Below are 17773 nucleotides of genomic sequence, written 5' to 3'. Positions count from 1 at the left end.
CCCGAGACCTTCTGAAGCTCGACCTCGCACTGGCTAAGGTCGACTCGAAATCTACTAATGGCCTGCACAGTAGGGAAAGAACACGAGTCAAATTCGGAAAAGAACAAAGAAACCTAGTATAGTAAAATCATTACCTGAGTAATGAAACGTTGGGCCTCTTCCAGTATAAGAGAAGCGTCCCCGATATCGGTAGCATCACCGACTCTGGTAAAGCAATCCCGAAAGGGATCCCCTGCACTAGTGCCTCTGCCCATATCAGGGGTCTTCAATTCTCGAGCTTCCTTTAACGCCTCCTCAGAAAATGTGGGAAGAGAAGGCGAATAACCCACTGTCATAGTCCCAAGTGAATCACTCGGGGCGTTCTGATCAAGACTCGGGATCCCGGAGTCAACCCCGACCGGTACAACTGCCATCGGTTCAGGAGCTTCGGTGACCTCGATAGGTCTGGCAGATCGGGACACCAAGGCCGAGGCACCTCCTTCTTCCACTTCTTCTTCTTCATCTTCTTCTTCTTCTCTCAGTCGTTGGACCGAGTCAATCGAAAGGGCAATTGCCTTCCTCCTTACCCTTCAAGTTTCGGGCTTGGGGCTCTCTGATCGAGAGGTAGCTTTGCGCTTCTTGTCTTTCCCCGATTTCGGGATCGGGAACTTGGTTCCTTCTTCACACTCGAAGGCCTCAAAACGGCATCCTTGGTTACGCCTGCATGAAAGGAAATCGATAACGAATGGAGCACAAAGAGCGCTTCGAAGGAAACGAGAAGTAAAACCTTACCATGGTTCTTGGCTTCCCATCTGCCTTTAGCCAAATCACGCTAAGCGCGTTCGGCATAAGAGGAAGTCGAGGCTAACTTCCGAACCCAATCCTCGAGGTCGGGCACCGCTTGTGGAATCCAATGGGCAGCTGTATATCGGGAAGAAACATCAAAAAAATAATAAAAAAAAATTTATGAGAACAACTTACGATCAAAATTCCATTCCTCGGGGAACGACATCTTCTCTTCCGGAATAAGGTCACGGGTCGTCACCCGAATGTAACGCCCCATCCAACCTCGATCCTTGTCTTCGTCGATGTTCGACATCAAAGCCTTCGATGCCCGACGATGAAGTCAGATTAATCCTCGAAAGATTTGAGGCCGATACAACTGTATGAGGTGATTCAGGATAAAATCCAGCCCCCCCGGCTTTGGTGGAGAAGAAGCGAAGTAAGATTACTATACGCCACACAAAGGGATGAATCTGACCAAGGATGACCTGATATCTCTTGCAAAAATCGATGATCACCGGGTCGACCGGACCCAATGTGAAGGGATAATTGTAAACACTTAAAAACCCCTCCACATGGGTGACGACACTCTCTTCGGGGGATGGAATTTGCAACACAACCTCGGAACCCCAGTTACAGTCTTTTCTAACGGCCTCGAGATGACCCTCCGTTATAGAGCACATATATATCGACACGTGCTCGCATCGACCCGGGATGGATGAAGGATTCTCAACCTTGAAATCAATCTTTAGAGTACATGGGCCGGGAATATAGTCATAGGTGGACGGCTCCACCGGCGCCTTGTCGCCGAACGACCGTGAAGAAGAAGCTTTCTCCTTCTGAGGCACAGTTTTCGAAGTCTTGGCCATTGATATGGGAGGAAGAAAGACAAAGGAAAGTGAAAAATTGACGACACCTAAACTCTGGTAGCAACAAGAAAAGAAGAAAAGATGAGAAAATTTGGGGGAGTGAACGCATGAAATAAGTAAATGACAGGTGGAAGAGCTATTTATAGGCTCCATCGTGACGGTTCAATATCACAGGTGGCCGACCGCCATCTGACAAGCATTAAATACCTTGAAAGGCTGAATCGATAGGACAACTATCACATACGTCATAATCGATCCCTGTGAAAACGTCGGCTTATGACCCGATCGAACCACCAAAAATCACATCGATTCTCGCCGCATCCTTCGTGAGAAACGAGGGGACTATCTGTATACGGTCGAAATAGATTTCGGCCTTCCTACGTTCGATCGAGTTCGAGTGTTAAAAAGTCGGAATGAGATTTTAGGAGTGAGCTCCGAAGTCGGTACTAACGAGCCTCAAGCCCGAAGGTCGATCGAGGAGTCGGCTCGATAACCCTATCGAGCCCGTGGCCGAATCGATCTACAAGGCACTGCTTCGAGGTCGGAAATGCACGACGCCCATCTCGAAAGTCGGACTCGAGCCAAGACCGAAAGGCCCGACCCAGTAATGAGCTCGAGCCAGTATTGAGCTCACAGACAAGAGCCGTTGCGACCACACCAAGAGAGAGAATCTTGGCGGAATCAAGGAAGAGACAAGTCATCATGGGCCTTCCACTATATGTTTTATTTTATTATTTTTTTGTAATGACCCTCTTCTATAAAAGGGGAATCCTTGTAAGCTAAAGGGCAGAGACAAAAAAATCACTTCTCAGATTGAAAGATATCCTTTTGTGTTTGCTTTACTTTATCTCATTCATTCTTATTGCCCACTATTTGCATTCTCATAGTCAAGAATATACGTACATCTATTTTTCTATACGATTTATATCTAATTGTATAACCAAAGAAGAAATAGAGCAAACCAGAGAGCACAAGTAAATTCAAACCAAAAAGGTAGTTTATAGACAAGTGTCAAGATTAACAGCGAAAATATTCGAACAACCTCCCAAAACTGGTAATACTGAGTCACAACTCTAACTGAATACATGGAATTATCTCGAGAGTCGAATATACAATACTGTTCGAATAAGAAATTAACAGTACAATAAAATGGAAAGACTAAAAGGGACTGCGACGTCCAAACACTCCTACCTTGAATCCTTGCGATCATACTCTAATCTCTGTCTGAATCCGATATCTCAAATACCTGGCTCTGCACAAAAATATGCAGAAGTGTAGTATGAGTACACCGCAGTCGGTACCCAGTAAGTATTAAGACTAACCTCGGTGGAGTAGTGACAAGATATAGTCAAGACACTCACTAGTCAAATAACTTGTGTAATATAGCAGTATACAATAGTACTCAAAAACGACTAGCAATGATAACAATAAAATCAACCAGTGATATAAACAGCAAGGCAACAAGAACATCATAATTATTGCTCAAACGAATAAGGAACACAAGTACAACCAATTAATCAAGTCCTTAAAATATAAATCCTTCACATATAATTCTTTAAGATAAATATCTTTCGAATATACTTCTTTTGAATAAATATCTTTCGAATATACTTCTTTCAAGTAAAAGTCACTATGTGACACCTCATTTCACAATCATAAAAATTACGGGTCTTAGCCCACTTTCATATTTTCATGGCACCTCGTGCCCATATTTCTATCATAACCGCACGGACAACTCAATAATAAAATCATTATATTTCCTCAGCACCTCATGCCCATATTTCTTTCATAATCGCACGGACAACTCACGTACCAAAATATCAATGTATATAAGATCTGCGGGATCAATTTATTTTCAATAAAGTAAGTTTATAATTTTTTTAAACCAAGTAAGAAATTATCAAAAAAATGAGTTTATTTTTGAACTCGTTTGGGTGAAGAAAATGACATTTCAATTAAAATGAAGCATCCGATGACTACTAATTTGGATGTAAAATTTATTAAATTAAAACATAATAGCAATTTCTTTTATTCGTAACAACTCAAATTTCGAAAACCAGTAAAAATCATAAACACAAATCCTCAGAGTCTTTTACAAAGAGCCAAAGCAAACACAATACAACAAGGAATACAAAACACATAATAAAATCAAATAATACATCACGGATGAACACAAGAATTTACATATCACGGAAAAATAAAATAACCAAAGGCAAATGCAGCCATAAAAAAATATCAACAAAGGGTACTCCCGAGGTACCGCCTCATAGTCCCAAATCATAAATAAATTTCAACAAAGGGCACTCGCGAGGTACCGCCTTGTAGTCCCAAATCATAAATAAACTTCAACAAAGGGCACTCCCGAGGTACCACCTCGTAGTCTCTACAAAAATATCAACAATAACAATGCCCTCAGGCCATCACAAGTCATCACAAATCAATCCCCGACCTAGCCCACCCTGTCTCGCCACGTGTGCAATTATAAAGTAAATGCTCGCCTTGTCTCGCCGCACGTGCATAATAATATCCCCACCTTGTCTCACCACATGCGCAAAACCACATATATAGCCCCCTTTGTCACGCCGCATGTGCATATATCAATAGTAACAATAGCACGACAGAAACCTCGTGCAAACACCCGAACAAACCTCTCAACAATATCACGCGCCAATATCACAACATCTCATGAATTGCACCTCAAGTGCTCAATTATCACAACATATCACAAATTGCACATCAAGTGCTCAAATATTACAACTTACCACAGAAATCAACAATACATTATTTTCCACAATAAGGAGCCCATGGCTCGACCAAAATGTGCACAAAATCTTAACAAAATATTCGGGAGTAAACAACTCAACAAAATAATATTTCACAATTTACAACTTTGCCTTGGTATGATTTACGGCCTTTATAACTCAATACCAATTTCAACAACATGAACTGAAAAGTAAATCATCAAGGAACAACGCCTTCTTTAATCCAAATTTTTTGGCAAATAGATTAATGCCTCATTTTAAAAATTTTTAATAAATTATTTGCAAATGAATAATCCATAATGAAATTATCTCCAGAAAATATTAACTCGACAAAAATACGGGATTCACATAAAATCAAGGTGGCAATCACACCAAATCATCATATAAAAATAAATTCAACATACAAGGATTCAGACATGACAAATAGAGGATTTAATAAGTACCAATAATTTCTAATTTAGTACATAAGGGCGTCTAAAAATTTTAGCCGATATAATTTGCACATATAAACCAAGTACGTACTCGTCACCTCGCGTACATAATTTTTAATTACACAGTTTCCACATAAAACTGAATGTCTAAGGGGTAATTTTCCCCACTCAAGGTTAGACAAGATACTTATCTCAAATCACATTATCTCAATCCAATAGTAGACATTTTCCTCGATAATCCAACTCCGAATGGTTCGAATTTAACCAAAAATAATTCAATACAGCCAACACAAATTATAGGAATCAATCCCATATGAAAAGACTAAATTTTCCAATAAAATACGAAATTAACTCAAAAATTGCCTGTGGAGCCCACGTCTCAGAATCCGACGAAAGTTACGAAATATGAATGAATATTCAACTACGAGTGCAACCATACCAAAATTACTAAATTCTCACATCAACCCGATCCTCAAATCATCAATTAAAGTCTTTGAAAATTTCTACCATTTTCAACCCAATCTTTACCTATTTAAACTCAATAATCTTTCCACAAACCTTATTGGTACGTGTATGTATAATTAATACTGTTACACCCAAGAATCATACTCCAAATCACCCATCTTTACCCAAAATAGCATTCTCAAGACCTGCCCTTAGGGTTCATGAAATATCCTATTATAATTTCAAATAAAACTCATAAACATGCTACCCATACTCCAATATGACATATATATGAAGCTCAAGTGAAGGGATTATCTCTTGGTGGAAGAATCTCAGTTTTTCTCTTTTTGGTATTCTTGAATATTCAATACATTTCCTATGGATTTGATCCATAAAAAATGTTAGTGTTATAACTAAATGATGTTATATAATCATCCTTGTGCCAAAACAACTTATCTTGAAGTGTATACATGGTGGAAGAGCTCCTCCTTCTCTCTAGAAATCAATTCCAAGTTGAAGAACTAATATTTTCTCTCTCTAAACCCCTTGTTTCAGCCCCTTTAAAATGCCGCTTGAAGCTGCGTAGCCTCCTGTGTAGGCTACGCACAAAGGCTACGCATGGTAGACTTCTATCCCCTTTCAGTTGGAAGCTGCTGGATTTGCCTACGCAATGGTGCGTAGGCTACGCAAGACTCGCGTAGCTGTTCTGCCATCCTTTAGTAAAACGGTCATAACTTCTTGTAGGAATCTCCAAATGACAAACGGTGTGAATAATTAGAATCTAGACACATAGACCTTTCGTTTGATAGGTTATACACCATATAACTCTTTATATCTTAAGAGTTATGCTTGTTTGGATTTAGGTCTTGTGCGAACTCACTTGAAACTTTACCCCATCGTATAATTTCCAACTTGACTTAGCCTCGGGGCTCTTCTTAGACCACACATCACTTTTAATATGTCTCGTACACTTATTATCATATCTAATTGATATCCATCATATTAATAGTCCTCATCTGCACACAAAATAATATAATTAGCACACATCAACTTTCTTATTTTGCCAAAATGCGTTGAATTATTTTACGGACTTCCAACTCCAATTGCGGACATATGCCTAAGTCCGAAATCACCATACGAAGATATTGGAATAATCAAAACTCTATTCCGGGGTCGTTTTCTCAAAAGTCAACTCTCCGGTCAATTCTTTTATTTTAAACTTCTTAAATAAGAATTATTCTTCCAATTTGATCCCGAATCATCCAAAAATCAAACTCGACCACACACGCAAGTCATAATACACATCACAAAGTTGCTTGGGACCTTAGGTCACTGAACGAGACGCTAATTCACATAACGATAAGTTGGGTCATTACATTCTCCCCCTCTTAAACATACGTTCGTCCTCGAACGTGTCAAGAATTATATTGAGGATATTAAATTACAGAGTGTATTCTTACATACATACTCGATGGTGATTCTACGCCGCCACAAATTTAACATGGTCCGACAACACCATCTCAATTGCGATTTTATCTTTTATCATCATTTAAAAAATTTAAAACCAATTTCTTACACTCCAAACATTTTCAAAAGGCCTCATTTTCACATCAACGCACGGTATTAGTTTCAACCGGATGTTGCAACTCGTGCATACGCACACGTCATACGTATGCCCATAATCACACCTCTGGTCATATGTCACGACCCAAAATCTCACCAGTCGTGATGGCGCCTATCTCAATACTAGGCAAGCCCAAAATCTTAATAAACCACCATATCTTTTAAATTTGAAAACAAAATAATTAAATTTAGTGGAAGAAATCTCACAAATACAAATATAACACTCCCAAAACTCGGTGTCACTGAGCATCTAAATGAATACAAAGTCTGACTGATAAACATCACTGTCTGAAGTATAGAACAATACAATAACTAAACAGGAAGGGAATCAAGTATGCGGTCGTCAAGCAGCTACCTTGATACTCTCCAATATAAATAACTCTGAATTCTAGCAGTCGTCGTATCCGGGAGCACCTGGATCTGCACATGAGGTGCAGAGTGTAGTATGAGTACAACTAACTCAATAAGTAACAAGATTAACCTCTAGGCTGAAAGAAATGATGAGCTCCGCAGGTACAGTCCAGTAAAATAAAATGGTACAGAAATGTAGGCATGCTTTCAAGTTCAACAGTTAAACTCAGTACTAGTGAAAAAGATCAATACTGCATGATATGAGGCATATGACATCTCGGTAGAAAGACCTCATGTAAATACTGGTCACAAATTATCCGGTCACTCGTTACTGTTTATGGCCAATCGAACCTAGGGGTGTTCCAGCCCGTATATATATATATATATATATATATATATATATATATATATATATATACATATAGGCACATCGACTGACAGTCAGTCACCCAGTACCATATAAGGCCAATCCAGCCCTGGGATAATTTATCCCTAAATATAAATGATACTGACAAGATCCATGTCCAGATAACTCATTACAATACAAATAAGTAAGGCAATTCCATGCCCTGGGAAAATACATTCCAAATATATATATAAGCAATAAGTAAGGTAAGTCCATACCCTGGGAAAATCCATCCCAAATATCGATGATCATATACGCTCACTGGGGGTGTGTACAGACTCTGGAGGGGCTCCTTCAACCCAAGCGTAATACAAAGCCAATATGGCCTACTGCAGGCGGGCAGTCCCGATCCGTATAATAACAAAGCCTATAAGGCCTAATGCAGCGAGCAGCCCCAGTCCATAAAATAGTAAAGCCTATAAGGCCTGCTGCAGGCGGGCAGCCCCGATCCAAAATAATAATAATGTATAAAGCCATTATGGCCTGCTGCGTTGCGCAGCTCAACCCCATAAATATCCTCACAATGGACTATTATTACTGAGTGTGAAATATATATTTTTGAACAATTAATTCAACAACAACACGACCCCATGGGTCCTAAAATATCAGCACGTAGCCTAAACACGATCTTTATTACAAGCCTCAGCTCAATTCCTCTAACACGTGCCACATGTTCAGATAATAACATGATTCTTTGATTTTACAACTTCACGGGATTTATTCAAGATACAATTTCTATAGTGCACGTCTACATGTTCGTCACCTATCGTGTGTGTCACCTTCAACAATTGATATCATAACAAATTCGGAGATTCATACCCTCAGAACCAAGTTTAGAAGTGTTACTTACCTCAAATCGTGTAATTCTTTACTCCGGTATGCCTTTGCCTCGTGAATTGGCCTCCAAACGCCTCGAATCTAGCTACAAATAATTCGTTTCAGTCAATAAAAATGATAGGAATTAATTCCATAAGAAAATAAAATTTTTCCATCAATATCCGAAATTTCACCCAAAAATCGTCCGTGGGGCCCACGTCTCGGAACCCAACAAAAGTTATAAAATCCGAAAGCCCATTCAACCACGAGTCTAACCATACTAGTTTCACTCAAATCCGACTTCGAATCGACATTCAAATCCCAAAAAATTATTTTATGAATTTCTATAATTTTACCTAAATTTCCACCTCAAAGTACTAATCAGATGATGAAATCATTAATATAATTATGTATATTAACCAAATTCGAGTTAGAATCACTTACCCCGATGAATTTCTTGAAAATCCACAAAAAATTGCCACAAACCGAGCTCCCTAGGTCCAAAATGTTAAATAATACCCTAAACCCCGTTTATATAGTGCACCCTCTGAACTCCCACTTCGCGGTCCGCGAAATTCCAAGCGCGGCCGTGCCTCCCAGGTCCCGCGGTCGCGAAAATATTGTGCGATCCGCGAAATTTTTGGCGGCTGCACTGCCATACTTTAGTATTTTGGCCATAACTTTCTCTACAGATGTCCAAATGATGACTTCTTTACCTTTCTGGAAACTAGACACGAAGGGATACCAACTTTCATTTTTGAATCATCTCAAAATTCCTTGTAGATCAAAAGATATAGGCTTCCGAGGTCGGACCGGCGAATCTGTAGAACTCCCTGGAGTGCAGCCGCGATAGAATTATGCGGTCCGCGAAATTCCAAGGGCGGCCGCAAAATTCTGCTGAGGTCCGCGAAATTCAAAGCACCAGAACCATACCTGAGTTCTGGAAATACCCGGACTCGCTCAAAACTCACCCCGAAACATACTCGAGGCCCCCGGGACCTCAACCAAACATACCAACCAATCCTAAAATATCATACGAACTTAGTCGAACCTTCGAATCACTCAAAACAACATCAAAATACCAAATTACCCTCGGATTCAAGTCTAAGAACTTCTAAACTTACAAATTCGACAACCGATGCCGAAACCAACCATACTACATCCAAATGACCTCAAATTTTGCACACACATCACAAATGAGACTACGAACCTACTTCAACTTCCTAAATTCCATTCCGACCCCGATATCAAATTTTTCACTGCCGACCGAAATCGCCGAATTTTCTACTTTCACCAATTCAAACCTAATTCTACTACGGACCTCCAAATAATTTTTCGGACACGCTCCTAAGTCCAACATCACCATACGGAGCTATGGGAATTATCAAAATTTGAATCCGAGGTCGTTTACACATAAGTCCCCATCCAGTCGACTTTTCTAACTTAAGTTTCCAAATTATGAGACTAAGTGTCTCATTTCACTCCGAATTCCTTTCGGACCCGAACCAACTAACCCGGTAAGTCATAAAATAACTGTAAAGCATAAATTGAGCAGTAAATGGGGGAACGAGATTATAATAATCAAAACGACCGGCCGGGTCGTTACATTCTCCCCCACTTAAACATACGTTCGTCCTCCAACGTGCCAGGTGTTGTTTCCAAGCCACCACATCACTATTCCATCTTACCACGCACGTACCCGGGGGTGATCCTACGTTACCCTATTCCACACAGGCCTGACAACACAATACAACTGAAAATCCTTAGTTTAACCTTAGCCCAAAAACTTGGAGCCCAATTTCTAACACCTAGAATTCTTTCCAAGATCTAAATCTCATATCTACACCGTATGAGTCCGAACAAGTTGTATCCAGCCATAACCATAATCAAGTATGATAGTACCCATTCTAGGTCCGATGACCTTATATTATTAAACACAACTATCCCACAGACACGCTACATCAATATAACTCAGGCCACAACTGTGCAATCTTTGTACCCAAATATGGAAAATGTCTCAAAGAAGAGAACCGTATTGTGAGTTCAACAATCACCACCACAACTGCAAAGCTATAAGCTCGTTATATATAGTAGAACCAAGACATACAATTTTAATAACAGTAATCGGCTCTTCTAGAGCTCACATTAACATCACTCGCACGGACAACTCACGTGCTATAGTATCAATATCTGGACCCGCACGGGCAACTCTTGTGCCAATAATATCAGTATATGGATCCGCACGGACAACTCACGTGCCAATAACATAATCCGCCTGGCATGGTCACATGCCTCCAGTCCAAGCATATCATAGAGGAGCAATCGAATAAATACACATATATATGATAAATGAAATAAGATTCACATGCTCCTGAACTGGTATAAATAGCACGCCATAGTGTAAGCATGTGCAAAGTTTGCTATCACACTTCCAATCGAAAATTTTTTTTTAACGTAGAATTAGTAACTGCCCCATTTATTTAGGGAATCATCTTCTTTGTAACCTCAAGTATAGCCCAGATAGTTCTCAACAAAGGTACGAATACAGGAAACGTTATAACTTTATGCTTAACAGTCAACTTTAGGCATATAATAGCCTAAGCATTCTTTCGAGTATAAATACCTACCCCAATGCCTGCACATTGGTTCAAACCTCACATATATGCACATTTATAGCGTGTAGCTATCACAAATAATTAACGCAACTAGTGCCTCCACCGAGTTTTAAATAAAATAGTTACCTTAAATAGGCCGCAACCCTAAACAATATACTTCTGAGAACTCCCGGTCTCCAAATTCATTGAACACATGAATCACCGTAACTGATCCCAACTCTAGCACTAAAATGACTAACACACCTTCCATTCACGATAATCCCATGAGGAATACTTTCATAATTCTTCCGTGCCACATAGCAATAATTTGAATATCAACAGTCTATCAACCATGTGAGTACCGCAATACTAATTAAACATCCGTGAGTCAATACAATGCGCCTTCTGGAATACACACCCTTCTCATACAATACCAAGTAGTAGTAGTATTTATCTAGTCATTTGGAACCGCCCATGTTTTCTAAGAATTCATGGCCATTCTGCCCAAACTTCGCTACCTTCCTTCAAGACTGAACTGCCATCTTGTACATGTAAATCTAACTTCCGCACAACACATAAAATCTATCTTGCCATCATGTGAAAAGCACAAGAATCTCATTATCAATTCTGGGTCACCAGAAAATTACATATCCGGTTAGTTAGAAACCTTTATATTGCTTCCTTCTAGGAGGAAATCACAATATACAACACGTTACCATACCCGTAGAAAATATCCGGTTCAAACCATGGTGGAAACTATCAAGAACACTTTAAAATCCATCTGCATATAACCAAGCTATTAGAACTAAATTCCTCTAAGTTGACCAAACCACGTAGGTTACCAAAACCCAAGAATATTGCTACCAAACATCTGTAGAGTCTCACCACATCATAATTACCCCTATAAATATCACAACTGAAACACCCACTCTGAAAATACCTTATTTGAGTCTAAGGCCATTTCATTCACCTTCCTGATACTAAAATATAAAATCCATAATGATATACAAAAATTCCACAAGTCTCGACACCATCCAACTTAAATCTCAGATTTTAGCCATAAACAAATCCGCCAAAAAATCTCAATTGTTACATATTAATCTCGAATCCGTTAGAAGTTTCTCGAGAGTCACCCCCTTTGTTCAAATCCACATTACACCGCCCAAATGGGCCAAAAGACACGTGCCCCATTAGCACAACACTCAAAGAAGTAACTCTACTTTAATACAACCTATCAAATTCATATTCCGTGCACACTACATCATTCACAAATAACAACTCACTCATCCCACAATTTTCATATACTTATAAAGCGCAATATAACTCGTATCCAGAAATTTTCTTACTCGAGTCATTCTCGAACTCCACCTCTGCAAGTCATCACTGATTCCCAAGTATACTTCAGTCCAAAACAAAAAATTTGACATCTAACCATGAATTGAATTGTCAATAGCAGGCTCCCCCACTTGGCTCAAAGCCATAGATTAAAATACTTGATAACTCACAATACCCATACTTTATTACTGTCTTAATACCGCAGTCAGTTCAACAAAAAAATTTCTCAAGCTCAAGACACACCAACCATAAAATACCTCAATCATCCTCTAAGTTAGCATTTATTCTCGTGACAATCAAGTCAAATTTTCTCAACCCGATTCAATTCAAATCTCAACACATACACCCCGTTGGTAGAAAAGAAACTCTCTATTCACATCATAAAGAACACACCTATATAGATTACTGCGCAGGAGATAACCTACCTACTTAGTCTCAAATTGGCATCTTGTTAGAGCCTTTCGCAGCCATAATTACTATGAAATCACTAAATCTTTCTGAGTCCAAACTCATTAACCAGACACGAGAATTTAATTTGCCCCAAAATTTAACAACGTGAAAGATCTTTCAAAATATTCACACTCGAGATTGTACATCACATCAAACGAAAATAAAGCACCCAATGGCCTTCCTTTACATTTCAAGTAAACACTTCCCGTCACATTCAAATCGTCTTAACACATCCCGCAGTTACATCATGCTCATCACAAAGCCAATCCACCGCTCATCGAGCCACAAATTCCACTCGTAAGGACACTACCGGACATACGAGTCCAAATGTACAAATTACAACTAAAACTACCGAGCCTAAGCTGCGGTCTAAATCTGGCCTCAAGTCCTCCAGACTGGCCCATTACCAAAACACAGAATACACATCTTGAACCTCCTTCATAGAATCATAAGCCGGCAATGCATAGCTGATACCGAGTGCTCATATACGTATATGAAATACGTGGAAGGAATTCAAAGAGTTATGTTTCAAACTGAATCAATTCTGCACGATAGAATACAAAAAAGTGAAATTTTCTTAAGGTTTCGACAGCCTCTCGAAGATAAGTACAAACGTCTCCGTACCGATCCGCAAGACTCTACTAAACCTGCTCATGACTCGTGAGACCTATGTTACCTAGAGCTCTGATACCAACTTGTCACGACCCAAAAAATCACCAGTCGGGATGGCGCCTATCTCAACACTAGGCAAGCCCAAAATCTTAATAAACCACCATATCTTTTAAATTTGAAAACAAAATAATTAAATTCAGCGGAAGAAATCTCACAAATACAAATATAACACTCCCAAAACCCGATGTCACTGAGTACATGAGCATCTAAATGAATACAAAGCTTGACTGATAAACATCACTACCTGAAGTATAGAACAATACAATAACTAAACAGGAAGGGAATCAAGTCTGCGGTCGTCAAGCAGCTACCTTTATACTCTCCAATAGAAATAACTCTGAATTGTAGTAGTCGTCGTATCCGTGAGCACCTGGATCTGCATACGAGGTGCAGAGTGTGGTATGAGTACAACTAACTAAATAAGTAACAAGACTAACCTCTGGGCTGAAAGAAATGATGAGCTCTGCAGGTACAGTCCAGTAAAAAACATAATGGTACAGAAATGTAGGCATGCTTTCAAGTTCAACATTTAAACTCAGTACAATTACTGCATGATATGAGGCATATGACATCTCAGTAGAAAGACATCATGTAAATACTGGTCACAAATTATCCGGTCACTCGGTACTGTTTATGGCCAATCCAACCTAGGAGTGTTCCAACCCGTACATATATATATATATATATATATATATATATATATATGCACATCGACTGACAGTCAGTCACCCAGTGCCGTATAAGGCCAATCCAGCCCTGGGATAATTTATACCTAAATATAAATGATACTGACAAGATCCATGTCGAGATAACTCATTACAATACAAATAAGTAAGACAAGTCCATGCCCTGGGAAAATTCATCCCAAATATATATATATATATATATATATATATATATATATATATATACAGTAAGTAAGGCAAGTTCATGCCCTGGGAAAATCCATCCCAAATATATATATATAAGTAGTAAGTAAGGCAAGTCCATGCCCTGGGAAAATCCATCCCAAAAATCGATGATCATCTACGCTCACTAGGGGTATGTACAGACTCCGGAGGGGCTCCTTCAGCCCAAGCGTAATACAAAGCCAATATGGCCTATTGTAGGCAGGCAGTCCCGATCTGTATAATAACAAAGCCTATAATATCTGCTGCAGGCGGGCAACCCCGATCCATAAAATAGTAAAGCCTATAAGGCCTGCTACAGGCGGGCAGCCCCGATCCAAAACAATAATAATGTATAAAGCCATTATGGCCTGCTGCGTTGCGCAGCTCAATCCCATAAATATCCTCACAATGGACAATTGTTACTGAGTGTGAAATGTATAATTTTGAACAATTAATTCAACATCAACATGATCCCATGGGTCCTAAAATATAGGCACGTAGCCTAAACACGATCTTTATTACAAGCCTTAGCTCAATTACTCTGACACGTGCCACATATTCAGATAATAACATGATTCTTTGATTTTACAACTTCACGGGATTTATTCAAGACACAATTTCAGTGGTTCACATCTACATGTTCGTCACCTATCGTGTGTGTCACCTTCAACAATTCATATCATACCAAATTCGGGGATTCATACCCTCAGAACCAAGTTTAGAAGTGTTACTTACCTCAAATAGTGTAATTCTTTACTCCGGTATGCCTTTGCCTCGTGAATTGGCCTCCAAACGCCTCGAATCTAACCACAAATAATTCGTTTCAGTCAATAAAAATGATAGGAATTAATTCCATAAGAAAATAAAATTTTTCCATCAACATTCGAAATTTCACCCAAAAATCGCCGGTGGGGCCCACGTCTCGGAACCCGACAAATGTTACAAAATCCGAAAACCCATTCAACCATGAGTCTAATCATACTAGTTTCATTCAAATCCGACTTCGAATCGACATTCAAATCCCAAACCCTCGTTTCAAATTTTCGCAATACTGACAGCAATTTACCCGAATTAATGAGTCACATTTAATGCCACCCGGGCACTCATATCATGGGGCTAAAACTTTCATATTTACGACACAATTATGGCTAAATATGCACAGAATCACGTAAAAGAATTATCAATTAAGTCTAACAGGCATGACTCCCTATTAGTACTATAGTTCAAATTTAATTTTACAAAGGGAGAATTTAAACTCATAAATATTTCACCACTAGGACCTCGTCCTTATATAACTTTCACCGCGGCTTGTATCCCAGTTTAAATATTTCACATCATATAAAAGTGTGAGGATCTCGTACTCAACTCTGAATCACAAGTATTTTGCACATTGTGCCAACTGAAATTTTTCCATTTCCTTTCTTTCTTCTTTTTAATAAATTTCGTAAATAATTTTCACAACACATAATGACTCCCATACCAATAGGGCATGTAATTCATAAAATTGAACTCAATTATTCCGAAATCACATCAAAACCCACTGTAGTGATTAATAGAAAGTCATTTTTAGACTTATAGCCCTCAATAGTGAACAAAAATAAAAATGATAGATACGGGCTAACATCATCAAATCTCCCAATAGGGATAAATACGTGAGTGGTGTACAAAATCACTAACTCACCATACATGGAGCATGATAGGAGGTCTCACCTCGATAATTGGAATTAAATCAAAATAAGAACAGTGCTCCTCTATTATGAATTAAATCATATCTGTAATGACACCATCTGGTGTAGCGGCCTCTACCATACCATATCAATTATATCAATGGGTCGGGCCTCCCCCTCTAGGGCACCCTCTACCTGCTTGTCCTCCGCCCCTAACTGACTGTGCATGTGGGGTAGTAACTGGAATAGAGCTTGTAGCCTGAGTATTCTAATGAAATCCGCCTCTCCCAAGTCAGGGACAATCTCTCATGATATGTCTAGTATCACCACACTGATAACAACCCCTTTGCGGGTTCGTCTGCTCATACTGAGTCTGTGCCAGCTAACTGGAATAACCATTATAGGAACCCCGTGCCGGTGGTGCATTAAAAGAATTTTCTGGAGCACCTCGAGTATTCTGAAATTATTTTCATGACCCCGCTAATACTGAAATGTAGAATTATTAAGGACGCGGGAATACCGCAAGTCCCAATATCATCCCATACAATTCTCAGCTCTTAATCATTTACAAGTTTTGGAGAACCTTTCAATACCACATATATACATCTCAGGCCAAAACTGATATAACACATGACCCCGCAATCTGATCGTTGATAGTGGACTCCTCTCACTTGGCGCGAAGCCATAGGACAACGTCCGATAATCCACAATACTAACCTTTACCGCTCGTACGTCACCAGTCATAAGACACATCAAACCATTTATTAGGCGCATGTCATCCTCGTGACAGTCAAAATTGCTTCCTCGAGTGCGTTGACTGCTAGTATGTACCTTTTACTAAATGTAAATCCCATACGAACTACATAGTCTCTAATACCACCAACTATCTTCAGATCTACATCCACCTCGTGACCCTACCACGATTGTGATGATTAAGCAATTAATTAAACCTTCTTAAGATCATACTTATCAACCAGATGTCAGAACCTGCTATACCACCATGTGCACAACTGAATGATGTCTCAATACTTCCGCATCCTCGATCTGGACGACACTTTATAACAATGGTTGAGCAACCCTGGCTCCCTTATAACCCCTCTGTAATATCACGAACCGTTGGCGCATAGTTGATACCGAGTGCACAATTTCATACACGAGTGGATGCAAAAGAACATAAGATATATGCTTCAAGCTGAATAAATGCCGCACGATAAGGAATGAAAGAAGTGAAACTTTTTCCTACTAGCTCTGTAGCCTCTCGAAGATAAGTACATACGTCTCCGTACCGATCTGCAAGGCTCTACCAAACTCGTTCGTGACTCGTAGAACCTATGAACCTAGAGCTCTGATACCAACTTGTCACGACCCAAAATCCCACCACAGGCGTCGTGATGGCACTTAGTCTCTAAGACTAGGTAAGCCGATTATAATAACAATTCAAGCCATTTTTTTTATAGACAAGTGTCAAAACTAACAGCAGAAATATTCGAACAATCTCCCAAGACTGGTAATACTGAGTCACAACTCTAACTGAATATATAGAATTATCTCGAGGGTCGAATATACAATATTGTTCGAATAAGAAATTAACAGTACAATAAAATAGAAGACTCCAAGAGACTGCGATGACCAAGCACTCCTACCTTGAATCCTTGCGATCATACTCTAATCTCTGTCTGAATCTGATATCTCCAATACCTG

The sequence above is a fragment of the Nicotiana tomentosiformis genome, chromosome 7 (genome assembly GCF_000390325.3).
Source record: "Nicotiana tomentosiformis chromosome 7, ASM39032v3, whole genome shotgun sequence".
NCBI classification, from domain to species: domain Eukaryota; kingdom Viridiplantae; phylum Streptophyta; class Magnoliopsida; order Solanales; family Solanaceae; genus Nicotiana; species Nicotiana tomentosiformis.
The sequence above is the reverse complement of the archived record's forward strand: the minus strand, read 5'-3'. Positions refer to the sequence as shown.